Raw genomic sequence first — 20,028 nt, 5'->3', positions numbered from 1 at the left:
AGGTCATTATGACATGCACCAACTACTACACTGTACCTAACCTACCTAACTCCCAGTTTGCTCAGTGGGGTGGTAGGGATTTATCTGATAAAATATTTATATATATGATAACTGATACTCATATTTTAGTAAATTCCAAGTACCTTCCTGGTACTCTTCCTTCTTTCTGTTCAACTTGTCAGTAGGACTTTTTGTTCCAGCTTAACAATCCAGGTGAGATGGGAGTATTGATTTGTGCCAGGTGAAAAAAGAGTTTCAGTGCATTACTGAAGAGTACATTTCTTGCTCTGAGGTTGTGAGTTACTTGAGATTAAATGAGATAAAATAGAAGGAAGTGTAAATTGGAAATATGTTTGCACATATAAGGGAGTCTTTTACATCAGACTCACTCTAGGGGAGGATTCTGGTGGTATACTGCAGGGTCCTAACTTTGATCCTGCCCATTTCAACACTGTATCAGTATCTGGGATGAAGAAAATGGAGAAATGCTGCTTCTCATTAACTTGTGGATGATCTACAGCTGTAGGTTTAAGTTTTCATTGATTCCTTATGTTTTATTTTTTTCTGATTATGTAAAAGGTAAACCTTTTAAAATGTAGTGATTTTAAATTGTGGCCAATTTAAAGCTTTTCATAAATATGCTTAGAGTTGTATTTCGCTATTTAATTTATCTCATTATGCTTATGTATTATTTTTTTTCAATTCAGGTATAATTAACATATAACATTGTATTTGTTTTAGGTGTACAACACAATGATTTGATATGTGTTCAAATTTGTTCATTCTTAGTATGTCTGAAAGTGCCTTTCTTTTGCCGTATGTGTGAATGACAGCTGGCCCAGGACAAAACTAGAGTTTTAAATTCATTAGGGCCAGGGACTGTTTCTTCTACTTCTTTGTTTTTCATACAGTTCTCAGCATTATATTTTGGATATAATTGATATTTTTTCCATAGTGTTGATTTGATGTGAATTTTTTAAAAATAAGAACTAAGCATTAGGGGATTGTAAGATATTGTTTACATGCTTTGAGTTAAGGCTTCTCCTGATAGGAGATTGTTTGATTGAGTTATGTACTAACACGTCTGTGCTAGATTATTTGTTGTCAAATGCCTAAACATAGCAAATAATAGCCCAGTTGAAGACCTCTGACATCAACTAATTATTATGTTATTTCAGACCCATACTAAATCATCAATTTGAATATAGTATATGGAGCTCCTTTATTGGGTCTTATTTTTTTCTTTTAACAGAATGCCTTTGAAAAAAAGTGGTGTGGTAGAAAGGGTCAAGAGACCTGAACTTTATCACTATGTAGTATGTGAACGTGGCCTGTCACTTGTTGGGATCAACTATTTGTGCTGTAAAATAAGAGGGTTAAAAATCAAGATCCTTTCCCATTCTTTTTCAAGTCCTGTTACCATCTGTGGAGTCTGGCAGCTACAGTAATCCTATCAAAGTGAGATGTTTTGCAGAACCCCAGTTGGTTTGAGGCTGTGCCTCTGACTCCTCTGAATTAGGATAACAGCTGTTTCTTGTGTGTGGGCCACAGATTCCAGGATTTATGTAAGCTGTAAAGCATGCTCATTTTTCATGAGTTTTTATTTTTAAATTCTTTGTAAATTGTATCTGTGAGTGTCAAGAGTATCAGGAATATTGCCTAACTTGTATGAGTGAGTGATTGGAAACACATCTGCTTTTGCTTTTTGAGAATAGATTATCCTTTAGCTAGTCAGGTTATCTATCTAAATAAGACAGGGAAATCAATAACATTTTCTTTTTGCAGAAGAGCAGTTATTTCCCATATAGTTTGCATGATGAAATTTTTTGTTTGTTTTTATTTCCCAGTAAAACATAAACTTTCTTTGGCTTTATCTGTTCAGAAATTAATGATAAATTTGCATTAAAAAGTTAATGTGGAAAACTTAAAATGTATTCTATTTAATACCCTTTGTTATACATCTTTTCTTTTGGTTGTTAACGCAGACCTCTTTTTCATGAAGGAACATCGTGCTTCTTTACTTGAAGGCTAAATTTGCTTTGATTTTTTGGTTCAATTTGGCAAAATTTAGTATCATAATTCTGAGGAGGAAGCCAAGTATCAAAAAAGAGAAATGCTGTAGAATAATAAATCTTATTTTCATAGCTATCCTGTATCTTATGAGAAATTACAATCTAGAAAAATTTTAACTTAGCATTTACAGTTGTTGGCCATATTTATACAAATGCTATATGATGGTATCAAAGAAATAGCAAAGACTATTTCTGCTCTTGAACAGAAATTATTATTTAAAAGGAAAAGAAAAGGAATGTTTCAAGTTAAGAAATGTTTCTTTACCTAACACAATGCTAGAATGAACACAAATCATGGCAAAATTGTGTGTATGTGGTATTTCTGGCACATATATGTATATATGTGAAATTCCTGCTAATTTGAGACGTATAGATCTATATTTATTCTGGAATTGAGAATAATATCATCCCTCAGATACTTCATTTCATGAAAGTAGTGCCTCTGGTTAAAAGTACTGTGAAGTACAGAAGTACTTTTGATATTAGATCAAATTCTTATATACCAAACAGTTATTTGTTATATTTTAACTTATTTCTGACCTTGGGCCTTAGGCTTCCACCAGTTTACAGAATTTGTTTGCTTAAATATTAAAATTTAGCTTTGAAATTTTACATCCATTTGATCAGTGTAACTAGTTGAGGCATATGCATTGGCATCCTTTAGTGTGAAGGTCTGGGGTAGCCAAGCAGCCTGGATAGAAGAGGAAGGGTCCACCAGAGACAGACTATGGGTGGGCTAGACACTGGCTTGTCAATGAAGAAGAGCCTGTGCATAACAGATGTCAAAATGGGTCTGAAAGCTGTGGAATCAGTTGAAGCAGGAAATGCAAACAAGGCAAGCAGAATATCAGGTAATTCATGACTGTAACACCATGTATAAGGGAAAGGTTACTAATTACAGTTCTGAACTAATTTTCCTGTGTCTCTTTCACAATTCCAGCTGAGTGGAAAATCTTGTCTCTTTCCAGGTGTTTTTATAGCTAGAGTAGATGGTGGGCCTTCAAATATGTTTTGAACTAAGTAAAGGCTGGGGCATAGAAATAAAATCACAGAGACCTTGTTATATACAACAGTCTTAAGAAACAGGCCTGAAGCTTCTTCACTCTGAGAGAAAGAGAAAACAAGTATTAGAAAGTCAAAGCATTCTTTCTGTGTGTATGCAGCATTTTAATTTATAAATTTAGTTCCTGACCTTTCAAAGTTAATTTATTCATATATTACCAGTTCAGTCAAAATCATTGTGGGATTTTTGGGGAGAACTTGAAAGAATGATCTAATGGAAAAATAAACAAGGGAGCTTTCCAAGGAACTTTCCAAACAGAAGAGCAATGAGTAATAGTGATGAAAAAGTATAAATACAGATCTATGGAACAATACTTGAGTCTAGAAATAGATTTGGCAATATATAAACAATATAATAAAATATGTTTTCTCCAAAAAAGGAGGGATTACAGTGGTGTTGGGGAACCGAATAGCAGTTTTTTAAAAAGTATTTGCATCAACATCTTTTACCACATACCAATATAAAATTGAAATAAATTAGTGAACTTAATGAATTAATGGAATTAATGAAAATATGTTCTACAAAGACTAAAAGAAAATAGAATATATAATAGCACTGTGAAAGGATATCTTTTGGGGATTTAAAGAAATAGAAAAACAAAGAAAAAGATAGATTTGAAAAATACTTAAAATGTATGTTCAGTAACAGTTTTTAGAAGAACAGTGGCAGCGTGGAGAAATAGATTTGCACCAATATGACTGATAAAGAATATAAAGTACAGTCATTCTTTGCTATCTGCAGGGTATTGGGTCTAGGACCCCTGCAGATACCTAAATCTGTGGGTGCTCAAGTACCTTATATGAAATGGTGTAGTCTTTGTATTTAAGCTATGCACATGTTCCCATATACTTTAAGTAATCTGTAGATTACTTATAATACCTAATACAATGTTATAAATACAATGTAAATACTATGTAAATAGTTGCCAGCACTCAGCAAATTCAAGTTTTGCTTTTTGGAACTCTGGAGTCTTTCTTTTAAATATGTTTAATTGTGGTTGCTTGAATCCACAGATGGGGAACCCAAGGATATGGAGGGCTGTTTGCATAAAATGCTTGTTTATTTTTAGCCCTAAAACATTGAGACTTTAACAGATGAGTGGACAAAACAGATAATTTACATGAAGGGAAGTATAGTTAGTAAAGTGAACATGAAAAATGTTTGTCATAATTCACTATCAGGGTCTTGTTCAAATTTATATCACATAGATATCATTTTATAATTATATTGAAGTAATTCCCCCTGTCATCACAAAAGCAAACATCTCATATTGGCAAATTTGCATCAAAATTTGTATGTTATTATTTTAAAAAGAAACCAGAAACTTGTTCATTGCTGGTAAAGACATTGGTACAGTTCCTCTTGGGGGAAAAAAAGGGTAAACCACAGGAAAATTAGAAAAATTGCTAAAACCCTTTGGGCTGGTAATCCTCCCTAGGAATCCATTCCAAGGTAATATGTATTCATGCCATGGTTGAACTCTATTGTTTCGTGCAGTAGCAAATGATTGGAAGTAACCTCAATGTTCATCAAAAGGGAACTGGCATATTAGTGATGCTATATTATCATGACATAATCTCATCGTCATTACAATGAAAAGTATGAAGAGTACACACTTAGGAAGTACATTTAAGGTGTAGTGTTAAATGGAATAGAACCTATAACATAATTTCAACAATAATAAGTGTGTGTGAAAGCTAATAGGCAATAATGAAAGCAATTCTTATAAAATGATAGTTTACAGGATATTTTTAAATAATTAAGATGTTTAATGTAATATTACCTTTCCTATAGATAAATAGGAAAAGAAATCTAATTCCTCTCTTGTGAAGCCAGTTATAAGCATCATGGAATTGAAATTCCCGAACATGGAGTTTTCAGGTCTCTGAGGTGAGTGGATGGTAGGGAATGAGACAGATCAAATATTTGGCTTTTTTTCTTGCAATCCCAGTCATGCAATTAAGCTCTAAAGATTCTTTCACTAACAGGAGAAGCAGGGAGGGCAGGTTTCACAAGATTCAAGCCCATTAGCCCAGCCTTTTCACTGGCCCCCTTGCTGAAATTTATTTGAGCTTCACTTTGTACAACTTTTATGTGTATGTGGTGGGGATGGAGGTTGGGGGCAGCGGGGGGGGGGGGGGGGAAGCAGATAGTAGATGCTTTTTACAAGTATTGGATGCAAATAATTTATGATATAAAATAATTAGATACCTGAAGAACAACTTATATAAATGATCCGAATCCTAGATTAAGAAAAAATTAGATATAAATGCTCTACTTTCCAGAAAACATTAGTCAGAGAGTTTGAATTTTACTTCTGTACATCAGAGAGGAAGAATATAAGTTAAAGTTGTACTGTAACTGGCAGGTCCAGATTCATAGGCAAAGCGAAGATAGAGGATTACATATGAGTGGGTACTGGAGAGTGACACTGACATTAAAAGGAAATGTGTAGCCATTGCTATGACAGAAAAAGAAAATAAACAATTGTTACACTGGTTATCACTTGGAAAATTAATATGTAGGCCAAAGCTTAAGAATCCAAGCCCATTTCCAGATTATATTTGTAGTTTGTCTTCTGTTCTAAAGGATACCTTGTTTGTCACTGACTTGATGTAATATTAGTCATCTTGGGCTGCCATAACAAACTGAGTAGCTTAAACAACAGAAATTTATTTCTCAGTGTCTGGAGGCTGAAAATTCCAAGATCAAAGTGCTAATGATTCACTTCTCTGATGAGAGGACTCTCTTCCTGGCTTTCAGACAACCACTTTCTTGCCTTATCCTTGCATGGCACCCATGCCCCTCCCCCTAAAAGAGAGAAAGCTCTGATGTCTGTTCTTGTTAGGGCACCCATCTCATCATGAAGGCTTCTTTCGCGTGACCTCATTGAAACTTTATTACCTCCCGAAGGCCCCACCTCCAAATACCATCACATTGGGAGTTAGGCCTTCAATGTATAAATTTTAGGGGGACACAGTTCAGTCCATAGTAAATGGTAAGTAATCTTGCCAACAGGGACCTTATCTTATACTTTTTTAACCTCTAAGCAGAGAGCTCATTGCACGTGCTACCATGGAGATCAGAATCAGTATTGGTTAGTTAAAGGTGATAGTTTGTTAATCTTTTGCTCATTGTGATATAAAATTCAATCACATTTTCATAGTAATCTCTGGAATTTATTTCAAAGAGTTAGCCTCCTGTTAGAATGCTAAGCAGCAATAGCAATTCAGTTCATGTGTTTATTTTCTTTTCCTTTTCTAGCATATTTTAAATATGCTAAATTTTCTAGGCTACAATAATCTGTGAGGTCTCCTCCAAAGATGTAATCCTACTAGTTTATCATAGATATATTAAATCAGATTTACATATTTTGTAGGAAAAAAGTGAATGTTTATGTACTCTATACATCAAACATTGGATAGACTTCAGCATAAGAGACAAAGGAAGAAATGGTACATCCTGAGCTCAGCCAGCACACCTGTGACCAACCTAGTGTATCTATTCTGTGCCAAAATAATGGATTAGTTCTGTCATTTTAATTAGAATTACTCTCCCACTTAAAAGATCAGATAGAGTAGAGCAAAAACGCTGAATTTTTAGTTTTTTCATCTTTCAAGAGGAAGAAAAGTTAAGAAATCCCTTGTTTTTTACTTTTGCTGAGACTCTCATTATGTATGAGTATGCTGATTTTTTTAGCATACTGTGATGGGGCATTGTCTTGTACATGGAAAAATATCTCAGTCAGAATTAAAAATAACTGGAAATAGAATCTTAAGTGTCTGTGTTTTTTGTTTGCTTTTGTTTTTTTATTTCACTCAGTTCTCTTTTGAGGCTCTGGGCAGAATTAGAAAATCTGAGTGTAAAGTCCTTTTTGTAATATGACTGATGATTTTATGTAAATGATAAAATACAGTTCCATTTCTTCTTCTTCTTTTTTTTTTTTGCCATAAGCCAGGACAAAGATAAAACGTTTTCAGAATGATAAAGCTTTTGTTTGCGTTCTTTGTGTTTCCTTCAGTTGAGAGGTAGTAGAGAAAGATTTTTATGCTTACATTTGTATAAAATAATTCTATCTACTGCTTTCTTGGTTTCTTTTCCTGTAGAAGCATAATTTGCTTCTTGCAAGGAAGGTGGATTTTAAAACACACACACAAACTCAGAATATACCTGTGGTACTGTTATCCTCCAGTGTCCCCTTCATCCAGGGGACATAATTTTATGCCAACGTGTGCCTTTTATAGCAATTTCCAACAGGCATTATTTATATTAATCTGTATCTGTGTCTGTGTAGAGGATTTGAAGTACAATAATTTTTAGAACATTGCATCTCTATTCAAGGAAATCATTAGATTTCCTCCTATTCAGTAATTAATATAGCTATATCAACATAATATGGCATATTTTTAAAGGTACTTTTTGCTTTGCTACCTTTGGCTTTTTAATATGGTATTTTATTAAACCATAGAGCAAAACTCTGTTTTTTTCTGTTTAAGATAAAAATTTATGGGGCAATATATATGAGAAAGGTGTTTTTTGTTTTTTTGCGTTTTTTTTTTTTCTCTTTTTCATTATCTGATTCAACACACTGGTAAATAAACACATAACCCTTTGCTTTTTCTTTAGTTAATGCTTTCTTGGAAGAATTTTGGGAAGAAACGTGATATAATTATAAGTCAGCAAAAACATTAATGAACTATTGAGGTAATTAAAAAACTACTTCCTTATATGCTTCTATCAGGGGCTTCCAGAAAAGTCTCAGAAGAATTTGCTTTTATTTTTTTTTTACAACCGTTTAATTAACTTGAGAAAAATCACAGGTGTACTCTTACTACAAATATACTTCAGAAAAAGTGGGGACTCTTGTTTACAGGGGTGTCTTCACCAGCAGCAAGACCAAGTGTTGTGTTTTTCAGCTAAAATTTGGGTATAATTTGTTAATTTCAGCAGAAGTTTAAACATGTAAACAGGATAATTTTACCATGAACTTTGCCACATATCTCTTAAATACCTGTTTTATAGCAAAATGTTCACTGCTTTTCTCTAGGTTCATACATACCCTGGCCTGGGCTTCTTTAGGGAAGAATTTTCTTTACATAACATTTTTTCCCCAGAGATGTGTCTTTGGGAAAAGACTTTTATCTGCAACAACTGTACGGGTTTTCCAGCAAGTAAGTGCCAAGGAACAAGTAGATGAATCCCTCGTGTTTTCTCTACAGGCCCAAGTATATTGAAGAAGCTTAGCACATACTCACTGAAACAAAACAAAACAGAAACAAAACAAAACAAAAAACAACTTGACTTCAAAGAGAAACAAATAACTAATCACAGTCTGTACTTTGTTTTTCTTTTGGGTGTATCTTGTAAGTTGACTAGCACTTAGAGGGCATATTGCCTGATACTCTGCAGGCACTTTGACATATAATTCGGTTAAGTCTTAGAGTAACCCTGTGAGGTAGAGCTGTTATTCTAATTATACTGATAAGGAACTGAGGCTCAAGGAGGAAGTCTTTGCCAAGATTGCCCGTGGCTGGTTGGCAGCAGAACTAGGAATTTAAGGGCTTTGGGGTTCAAGTCTGGTATGGTACACTTTCTTCTACATCATGTTCACTCTTCCTTTGGTGTTCTATCCAGTGCAGGCTGCATATGTAGAACAGAATGGAAGGGATTCTGCCACAAATCCTTGTTTTCATTTCTGTGTTTTAGCCCAGCTAAGGTCATTAGGATCTCTACCAAGGTGTAATCCAAGTCACTGTTATCTCTCCCCTGGAGCACAGCAGTAGCCTTCTGATTGCATGTTCTTCCCCCATAGCAGCCAGGGATCTTTTGGAAATGTAATTTGGATCATGTCATATTTCTGCTTAAAAGCCTTCAGTGATTTTCCATTGTACTTAGAAAAAACCCAAAATACTTACTTTGGTCTACAAGACCCAGCACATTCTGGCTCCTGCTCATCTCTCCCTCACTTTGTGTCTGCTGAGCACACACAGTTCCTGGAATGCCTCAAGCTCTTCCTTGCCTCAAGACCTTTGTACTGTATCTTCCTTTGTCTATAGTTCTTTCAGTCTTTCTACCTTTAACTGATCCTTCAAGTTTTAGCCCAAATGTCATTCTCTGAAGAGATACTTCCTCCATCTTCCCAACCTAAGCCCCCTTGTTTTATTTATATTCCTTCTTTCTCCGGTGTTTAGAATTTGCTTTTATAGTCACTTAATAGCTAACATTTAGGGAGCCCTTCCAATATGCCAGCCACTGAGCACTGCCTTTCACCCTGTTTATAGATGAGGAAGTAAGATACTTTACAAGAGTACAGTAAATTGTGAACCAGGGTTTAAACCCAGGCTTCCTCCACAAAACTGTAAGCTCTGGGAGGGCAGGAACCGTGTCTGTGTATTATTATTTTCCCAGTGCCTGGAATATAGTAGGCCCTCAACAAATACTTATTGAACAAACAAACCTATGGAAATGACTTGTTTTTTAGTAACACTTTACTGAAGCATAATTTATATAAATCTACCCTTTTAAAGTATGTAATTCAGTGGTTTTTAGTATATCTGAGTTGTGCAAGCATCATCACTATCTGATTTTCGAATGTTTGCACCACCCCAAAAAGAAACTCTGTACCCTTTAGCAGTCACTTCTCATTTCCCTCTCCCCTCATACCCTGGAAACCACTAATCTATGTTGCTATGGATTTTCTTATTCTGGAAATTTCATACAAATGAAATCATACAACATGTGGTCTTTTGTGACCGGCTTCTTTCATTTTGCATAATGCTTTGAAGGTCCTTCCATGTGTAGTGGCATGTTTCAGTACTCCATTCCTTCGTATTGCTGAATATTATTTTTTTGTATGGATATACCACATTTTATTTATCCATTCATCATTTGATGGGGATATGGGTTTTTTTCTAGTTTCTGGCTTTATGAATAATACTGCTGTGGACATTTATGTACAAGTGTTTGCAAGTACATACCTTTTCATTTCTCGTGGGTATATGCCTACGAGTGGAATTTAATGCCTATGAGTGGAACTGCTGGGTCTTGTACCTCTTATGTTTAGCATTTTGAAGACTTGCCAAACTGTTTTCCACAGTGGCACAGTGACTAAGGCCTCTCAAAGAAAACCAGAGCTGGACAATAGTTAAAGCAGTAAAAACAGGGACTATTGCAGTAGAGAGAAGGAGACTTCAGTATAGAACTGGGCTCAGTTCTGATCACAACAGGGAACAGTGGGAATTTATAGTCAAGGAGCCGGGTGGGGGGGTTGGTGGATAGAAGATTACTAACAGGGTAGGGCAATTCTTTGCTAAGCTGATCTAAAAGGATTCTTGCTGAAGACTGGCCAGAGTGATCAGCTAACACTTGGGGGATGGTGGAGGATGAGGAATTTGGTTAGTTATTTAGGGTGATCAGTTATCAAGGGTGGAGATTCTGGCTAAACCTACTTAATAGGATCCTTGCTAAAGTGGGCGATGCAAAGGCAGACATGCCAGTCCAAAAGTCGAGGCCTAGTTGGGAGGAAGATTCAGAGGAGCCTGATAAAAGGTTGGTCAGAGAGAGACTCTTTGTTAGACCCGTAACAGATGATTCAGGTATTAACCTTCCAGTGCTTTTCTTCAACTGTATTAGCAAGGAGGCTTCTAATAAATTCTCTTAAATTCCCTTAAATTCTACACGGTGACATTTTATTTAGCATCCAACAGATATTTATTGACATGGTGTTGGCTGAGCTGTGATACAGTGTGTGTAGTATTTTCTTGAAGCTGGTAAAGCTGCTTTATTTTCTATTTTATTCTTACAAATTAGTGTTTTTTTTTTTTTTTGTTTTATTTTTAGAAACATTTAGCAGGTCTGATAGCTTAGGCCTCTTTGGAAGAAATCTCATTTATGCTGTAAAGAGGGAAAGGCAACGTCATGTATTATTGTGGGTTTCAATAACCGCAGTTTATAAGACACTGGTCCCGTTTAAGTAAATTACTATTCCTACCATAAATACACATTTTAAGTGTGAATAGCTTTTTTATCTTTTTCCTTTTTTGTTATTCTTTCCTTTTATAAAAAGCATTTGCTTTCTCTGCCTCAGGGTGGGTGGTGGCTCAAATCCAGTACTAAATTGTTTTTATTAGTACTATTATTTTATCCCACTTACTGAAACATTGTTAGAGTAGGCTGTTTATAAGTTAACCAGCAACTTCCAAGAATGATTTTAACTTTCTCACAAACTGTTTCATCCTATGTTTTTTCTACTGTACCACCACCCATCTGTAGTATGTCAGGTATCTTCAGTTAATGCAGATTCAAATTTATTTTGAGAATTTAGCAATGCTCCTGAAAAGGACTGGCTGTCTTGGGGAGCTGAGAATCCAGAGTTGTTACTCACTGAATTGGAAAAATGAAGGCTTCTTCTGAGTGACTTAAGCAGAGCTTCCTAACCTTCACCAAGGTTAACTGCAGCCTCTTCTGTGTCGTTGGTAACTAACGTGTACCAGCTCCCATCGTAATGATTGTAATTGCCTGGGTTACATTAATATTCATGGCACATGCCTCTCACCTTACTTGGCGCTCATTCTCTGTGTCTTTGACTAATGTACCAGCTTGCCTTTCATGTTGGTGTGGGGAACCATGATTTTAGAGGATGTGAAGCAGAGAGCAGCTGGGGGAAGAATGAGTACCCAGCACCCAGTGCCAGGATTAACATACTGATGCAGAGATTCTGAGAAGGGATCTTTTGAGACAGGTTAAAAGGAAATGCCAAGTGGAACCAAAGCCGACCTTGCCCTGGCACGTGATGTTAGTCAAGGAGGCGCTTGGCTTTGTGCTGCTTCATTTCGCTCTTGGGTTGCCAGCGGCTTCAAGCCAGCTGCCTAGGCACAGCTAAAATAAAGGCAAGAAAATTATCACTGTGTATTTTATATTTGAACATCTGCCAGTAATTTCTAAAGCTTAGAAAGTGATGGTAGCATATGGATGAAATCTAAAAACTCAAGAGACCTAAAAGGAAAATAGCTTATCCTTCCTGTTTCTGCAGAATTATTTTTAAAAGATTGTATCTTCTCTCTCTGGATAATTTTCAGAAGAAAGGGAAAAAAGTTTTTCATTTTCACTCTTATAATGTTATTTCATATAATTGAATTTTAATAAGTACATTGTGAAAATGAATGGGCATACAGTATAACTATTTTAAGTTTTATGGATTTGGAATCTGCAAAAAGAGGAAGTAGCTACTGGAATTTAAATGCCACCCCACAATGGATCTTCTGACTAAGAGCTTGATATGTATTTCAACCCTTCTCTTCTGCTACCAGCCCCCCCATTTCATCCTAAACTTGATGTCTAGCAACAGACAATATCACTCCTTTCTTGTGCTCTTTTGACTAATTATTACTGGAAGATCCTCCTAACTTGTTCCTTCTCTGGAGGCTTAGGTTGCTCACTGAGAGACACAAGAACATCAGAGCATCAGGATTGACATGAACTGGCCAGGTGCCTGTGGAAGTACAGTTTGGTTCATGGGTTACCAGGGTGCTCCTCCTGAGCTGTATCCCAGGTCTTACTATAGGTTTTAGGCTTTTCCCTCCATGCAGTGCTTCTCCTGCTACCCTGTCTGAAGCCCTAGATTAAGATGGGAAAGGATAGGCAGCTGGGGTCATAGACCTCTCTAATGAAACAGGATTCCCTTGAAGTCCTTTTAAAATAGGTCAGTTTTTACATACTGGCTTGCAGCAGATCCATGATTATTTTAATATCAAAATATTCATTTATTGTTTAATCATCAACTACAATTCATGCTTCAGGAAGATATGGCATGTTTAAACTGGGACTTCCTGATGTCATGTGTACCCCAGTTTGAAATATTGTGGCTTTATGTGACTTTAGGGAGAATTCTTTTACCTAATAGTCCTTTACTTGGGATGCATCTGGTGGATTCCAGGTATTTTCAGAGCAGTTGATGGTAGAATTTGAATAATCAGCTTATTTCAGCAGTCTACTCTTCCTGCTGTGAAAAGAGGTCAGACTGAAAGTCCAGCAGCCTGCATTCTAGACCTGGCTCACTATTAACTTGTGATGTATAAGTTCCTTAGCATTTTCTGTCCCATTTTCTCATTTATAAAAAGAGGGGGGGAATTAAAAGAGATAAAGCAGCATTTTCCAAAGTATGTTTTGTGAATTATTACTTGCTAAAGATACTCTAAGAGTGGTTGCCAGCGGCTGGGAGGAGGGGGAAATGGGGAATTGTGGTTTAATGGGTGAAGAGTTTCAGTTTTGCAAGATGACAAGTTCTGGAGATTAATTGCACAACAATGTGTATATACTTAACACCACTGAACGTTCACTTAAAAATGATTAAGATGATAAATTTTTGTTATATGTATTTTACCACAATTGAAAAAAAAAGATATTCTTAGGGCTCCAGTCTTAAATAAACATAAATTTTGTGTTACACTCCTCTTCTGGAGAGTCACAGTATATTCAGCATATGGAAGCTTCTGAGACATCCTGCGCTAAAAAAACATCTGCTTAACTTTAACCCAGTGTTTCTCAAATTGCCACCCCCCCCCCATTAAACTAACATCTTTTAATATCCTAAGGAACTTACATTTGGAGAAGCCCCATTTGGGAAGAGGTAATTTGAGGTCTTTTCCAGCTCAAACATGTTATCATTCTTCAAAGACACCATATGATAATATGGGCTATGCCAAAATAAGCCCTAGATGACAAAGATTAATTCAGGGCTTCCCAACCTTTTCCATATCATGGCAAGCATAGAAAGTCATATTTGAATGATGCATGTGGGTAAACAGACAAGGTCGCTCTGGGCTGGGAGCTCAGTAATCCAATCAGCACACAAGAGTTGAGCAAAGATCTGGTAATAAGATCTTTAAAAAGTTATCACATTTTAACTTATTTCATTAAACATAATATTCTCTGGGTCCATCCAAAAAAAAAAAAAAAAAGTTATCACTGAGCAAGCTGAATGAAATGTCATGCTCTTCAGATGTCATGTTCAGCCTGTGAAAGAGGCATTAGAGGCAGAACATACTACACTATGTGTTCCATTTGCTTTTTCTTGGCAACAATTTTCCACTTTAGGTAAATCAGAAACTTCTGACTGTCTGTATGGCTGTGGTTATTACTGGTCATTAGACCTAACTGGAAATCTCCAGCAGTTGTGTGAGAGTGAGGAGTGAGAGTTTTCCAGCAGGATAATACTCTTCCACAGTTTGTTCAATATACTTAACTGAGTAATTCAACCTCTTATTTTTAAAGTGAGAGCATATGTGCTAATGTTACTGGCAGAGTAGTTCTTATTTAATGGGAGATCTTTTTTTTTTTATTATTATTTTCATCCTCACATTTCCTAGAGGAATAATTATTTGGGGTAGTGATATGGATTGGATGTGGGGGAGGAAAGCATATTCATATTAATGCAGTCTTAAAAGAAACATGGTATAGGTCAGCGAGCGAAAGCAGCACTTTTCCCACTTAAGGCCACTGAAGTTGGCCCTCAAGCTTCACCCTATTCCCCTCAGTTGGTGTTCCTCTGTAATATTATATCTTCTAAATGGCTTGCTTAAAGATTTTAGACTGAAGGAAAAAGCAAAAGAATAGATTATATTTGAAGGTGACCTACATCACTTTTCAGTTAGTGTTTCTATTTAGCTTACCTAGAAATGAAGATTAGTTACAATCTACTTAGTGATAGGCATTTTGATTTTGGAAATGCCAAGTCCTCCCTTATTGCCCTTTTCCCCATAAAACAACTCTTCCTATTGCCTTTATCCACGCTTTCTTGTTTTCTCTAAGAATCCTGTTGGAAAAAGTTCAAATTTTAAAACTAAATATAAAATTGCATCCTTACTTTAGTGGCAGGGATCCACTGAGAAATCCCATTGACAACCTCAGCTGGGCTTTTGAGGCAGAAGTTTAATTACCACCTATTGATTGAGCTTGATTTGTCACTTCTTGGCATCTGGCCAGGAAGAGATAGTTCTCTTTAGCTGAGCAAGGCAGGTGGGCAGGAGCCAGAATTGGGAAAGTGATGCAGCCACTGCAACTGATCCAGCTTCAGGTGTGGATGAAGGAAGTGAAGTGTGTCAGATCAAGACCAGAGACCAAAGAGGGGCTCAGGCAGTGAGGGCACATGGTAGGCCATTGCAAAAGGGAATTTGAGATGAAGCAAAGGGGAGTATAATAACTTAAAATTTCAGGCTTACGATTCTCGGAAGTCCAGGCAGACGGTGCTGGAACCCCCCAGGGAGCCTTGAGGATAAGCTTGAGTCTTTGAAGAACAGGACTGAAAAGGGGTGGGATTTTAAGCAGGTTACTGGAATGAGACCTGGAAAAAAAGCAAAAGAAACTCAGTAAAAAAAAAACTCAGATATGGGGATATGTGTATAAAAACAGTTGATTGAACCTGGTGTACCCCCAAAAAAAAAAAAAAAAAAAAAAAAAAAAAAAAAACTCAGAGAAATCAATAGGCTATTTGACCACATCCCTAGGCCACCACACAATCTAATGCTATTGCAGCATTTAATTTCATTTTACTTATTTTTAGCTGAAGTATAGTTGATTTACTATATTGTGTGAATTTCAGGTGTACAGCAAAGTGATTCAGTTATACATATATGTGTATATATATTTTTTTCCATTATAGGTTATTACAAGATACTGAATATAGTTCCCTGTGCTATGCCCTAAATCCTTGTTGCTTATCTATTTTATATATAATAGTGTGTATCTGTTAATCTCATACTCCTAATTTATCCTTCCCTCCCTTCCCCTTTGGTAACCATAAGTTTGTTTTCTATGCTTCTATGCCTGTGAGTCTGTTTCTGTTTTATAAATAAATTCATTTGTATTATTTTTTAGATGCCATATGTGTGTTATCATATAATAATTGTATTTCTCTGTCTGATTTCACTTAGTATGATATTCTCTCAGTCCATCCTTGTTGCTGCAAATGGCATGACCTCATTCTTTTTTTATGGCTGGGTAATATTCCATTATGTATATACCACAGCTTCTTTATCCATTCATCTGTTGATGGACACTTAGGTTGCTTCCGTCTCTTGGCTATTGTAAATAGTACTTCTATGAACATTGGGGTGCATGTATCTTTTCAGGTTAGACTTTTCATCTTTTCCAGATTTATGCCCAGGAGTGGGATTGCTGGATCATATGGTAGCTCTACTTTTAGTTTTTTAAGGAACCTCCATACTGTTTTCCATAGTGGCTGCACCAATTTACATTCCCATCAACAGTGTAGGAGGGTTTCCTTTTCTCCACACCCTCTCCAGCATTTATTATTTGGAAACTTTCTGATGATAGCTGTTCTGACCAGGGGGAGCTGATAACTAATTGTGATTTTGATTTGCATTTCTCTTATAATTAGTGATGCTAGGCATCTTTTTATGTGCCTGTTGGCCATCTGTATGTCTTCTTTGGAGAAATGTACATTTAGATCTTCTGCCCATTTTTTGATTGGAATATTTGTTTTTTTGATATTGAGCTGTATAAGCTGTTGTTATATTTTGGATATTAACCCCTTGTCAGTCACATCATTTACAAATATTTTCTCCCATTCTGTAGGTTGACTTTTTGTTTTGTTGATGGTTTCATTTTCTGTGCAAAAGCTTTTAAGTTTGATTAGGTCCCATTTGTTTATTTTTGCTTTTATTTTTATCGCCTCAGGAGGCTGACCTAAGAAAACATTGGTATGATTTATATCAGAATGTTTTGCCTGTGTTCTTTTTTAGGAGTTTTGTGGTGTCATGTCTTGTATTTAGGTCACTAAATCATTTTGAGTTTATTTTTGTATTTAATATGAGGGAGCGTTCTAACTTCATTGATTTACATGAGGCTGTCCAGCTTTCCCAACACCACTTGCTAAAGAGACAGTCTTTTCTCCATTGTGTATTCTTGCCTCCTTTGTCAAAGATTAATTAACCAGATTAATTAATTAGGTCTATGGGTTTATTTCTCAGCTCTCTACTCTGCTCCATTGGTCTGTTTGTCCGTTTTTGTGCCACTACACACTGTTTTGATTACCGTAGCTTTGTAGTATTGTCTGAAGTCTGGGAACATTATACCTCCAGCTTTGTTCTTTTCCTCAGGATTGCTTTGGCAATTCTGGGTCTTTTGTGGTTCCATATACATTTTAGGATTATTTTTTCTAGTTCTGTGAAAAATGTCATGAGTAATTTGATAGGCATCTCTTTAAATCTGTAGATTGCTTTGGGTAGTATGGCCATTTTAATAATATTAATTCTTTTAATTCAAAAGCATGGGATATTTTTCCATTTCTTTGAATCATCTTCAGTTTCCTTTATCAATATTTTATAGTTCTCAGCATATAGGTCTTTCACCTCCTTGGTTAGGTTTATTCCTAGGTATTTTATTGTTTTATGCAAATTTTAAATGGGATTTTATTTTATTTTTTTTACTTTCTCTTTCTGATATTTCATTGTTAGTGTAAGGAAATGTAACAGATTTTTGTATATTAATTTTGTATCTTGCTACCTTGCTGAATTCATTTATTCTAAAAATTTTTGTGTGAAGTATTTAGGGTTTTCTATATAGCGTATCATGTCATCTGCATATAATGACAGTTTTACCTCTTCTCTTCCAATTTGGATACCTTTTATTTCTTTTTCTTATCTGATTGCTGTGGCTAGGACTTACAGAACTATGTTGAATAGAAGTGTTGAGGGTGGACATCTGTGTCTGGTTCAGAATTTAGCAGGAAGGTTTTCACAGTTTTGTACTATGTTGGCTGTGGGTTTGTTGTAAATGGCTTTTATTATGTTGAATGTTGCAGCATTTTAAATGAATGAGTTAGTGCTGGGTGTTCTGAAATGGAAAACTATCCTTGATATAGTAAGTGAAAATACAAATTATACTATATTATATAACATGTATTTTTGGGGAAAAAATGTACAACTCCAGTAAAAAGAACCTTGGGACGTGGCAAGGTAGAACTCTATTCAGATGAATGATAGAAAAACCGTACACATACTTTATGGGGACAGATAAGTTGTTTGCCTTTTTGTTTTCATGCTTCTATCCCCCTGGAAATGTCCACAATTATTGAATAAAACTGCCTAAAGCAGCCAAACATCACTGATCCTCATGAAGAAAGGCAGCATATTATGGAGCGAGGGCAGTGTGTTAGTGATTAGGGGCACAAAATCCAGATCCAGGCTACCTGGGTTTAAATATTGCTTCTACCACTGACTATTTGTATGACTGAGTGAGTCACGTAACTTCTCTGTGCCTGTTTTCCCATCTATGAAGTGGAAACGATAATAGTACTTACTGCATAGGGTAACTATGAGGATTAAATGAGCTAATATTTGTAAAACGTAGAGCAGTGTCAGGCCCATAGTAAGCTCCATACAAACGTTTGTTAAGCAAATTAAAAAAAAAAACCCACATACTTTTCTCAGCTTCTAGGAATCAGTCAGGAGCTAACTTCAGACTTTACTTTCCATCTCAAGTAGATATGGTTCTCTTAGGACATTAAATTTTTTAAAAAGCATAGTTTCAAAGCACTATGGGAAAAAATATAGTTAAAATTCTTGTCAGCAGATTACTTGGTTGGAATTTTGACCTTAATGCTTCTGAAATTAAGAAAAAAAACTTATACTAGTCGCTTTAAACTGGCTGTTCTATGAATTTATACTCTAATGGTTTTGTAAGTAGATGTTATTACATTTCTCTTTTTTTTTCATAAATTTATTTATTTATTTTATTGGCCCTGTTGGGTCTTTGTTGTTGCACACGGGCCTTCTCTAGTTGCGGCGAGCAGGGGCCACCCTTCCCTGTGGTGTGCAGGCTTCTCATTGCGGTGGCCTCTCTTGTTGCAGAGCACGGACTCTAGGTGCGTGGGCTTCAGTAGTTGTGGCACATGGGTTCAATAGTTGCGGCTCACGGGCTCTAGAGTGCAGGCTCAATAGTCATGGCGCATGGGCTTAGTAGCTCCACAGCATGTGGTATCTTCCTGGGGCAGGGATCGAACCCATGTCCCCTGCATTGGCAGGTGGATTCTTAACCACTGCACCACCTAGGAAGTCCACATGTTTCTTATATACAATTAATCTAGTATCTAGTTTAGATGGCTGGTCTTTTTTCCTCATAGGTAGTGCTTTTACAGTTAGGAAGAGTGCCACACCCAAAGTGTTTCTGGGCTCCTTCCACACATACACCATGAGCTAGTCTGATAGACCATAATGCAGTTTACACATTGTGAATGGCCAGGCCTGATTGTTAACATGGAAAAGAAAAGCCATTTGATACACTGAGACTTCAAATAATGAAGTAAAGTACTAGGCTTTTATTTTATTATTATTATTTTTATTATTTTTTTTAAATTTATTATTTTCTGGGGGGTACACCAAGTTCAATCATCTGTTTCTATACACATATCCCCATATTCCTTCCCTCCCTCAACTCCCCCCCCACCCTCCCTCGAGTCCCCCCCACCCTCCCCATCCCAGTCCTCTAAGGCATCTTCCATCCTCGAGTTGGACTCCCTTTGTTATACAACAACTTCCCACTGGCTGTCTATTTAACAGTTGGTACTATATATATGTCTGTGCTACTCTCTCGCTTCGTCTCAGCTTCCCCTTCACCCCCTGCTCCCCCCCAAACTTTGAGTTCTCCAGTCCATTCTCTGCATCTGCATCCTTGTTCTTATCACTGAGTTCATCAGTACCATTTTTAGATTCCGTATATGTGAGTTAGCATACAATATTTGTCTTTCTCTTTCTGACTTACTTCACTCTGTATGACAGACTCTAGGTCTATCCACCTCATTACATATAGCTCCATCTCATCCCTTTTTGTAGCTGAGTAATATTCCATTGTATATATATGCCACATCTTCTGTAT

General features: G+C 36.3%; 1 protein-coding gene across 14 annotated transcripts in view; it reads left to right on the top strand.

The window, feature by feature from the left end:
* Positions 1 to 20,028, top strand: part of ST7 (suppression of tumorigenicity 7) — a 262,062-nt gene that overhangs the window by 86,932 nt on the left and 155,102 nt on the right. Inside the window, exon 1 of one of the 14 annotated variants that reach the window (XM_057731590.1) lies at positions 4,952 to 5,025. The exons of the other annotated variants lie outside the window; for them this stretch is intronic. The gene's annotated coding sequence lies outside the window, so the exon portion shown is untranslated. Of the gene's footprint in view, positions 1 to 4,951; positions 5,026 to 20,028 lie in introns of those variants that run through there. 14 annotated transcript variants of the gene reach the window in all.

Source organism: Hippopotamus amphibius, chromosome 4, assembly GCF_030028045.1.
Source record: "Hippopotamus amphibius kiboko isolate mHipAmp2 chromosome 4, mHipAmp2.hap2, whole genome shotgun sequence".
Lineage (NCBI taxonomy): Eukaryota > Metazoa > Chordata > Mammalia > Artiodactyla > Hippopotamidae > Hippopotamus > Hippopotamus amphibius.
This window is presented reverse-complemented; position numbering and strand designations above follow the sequence as displayed.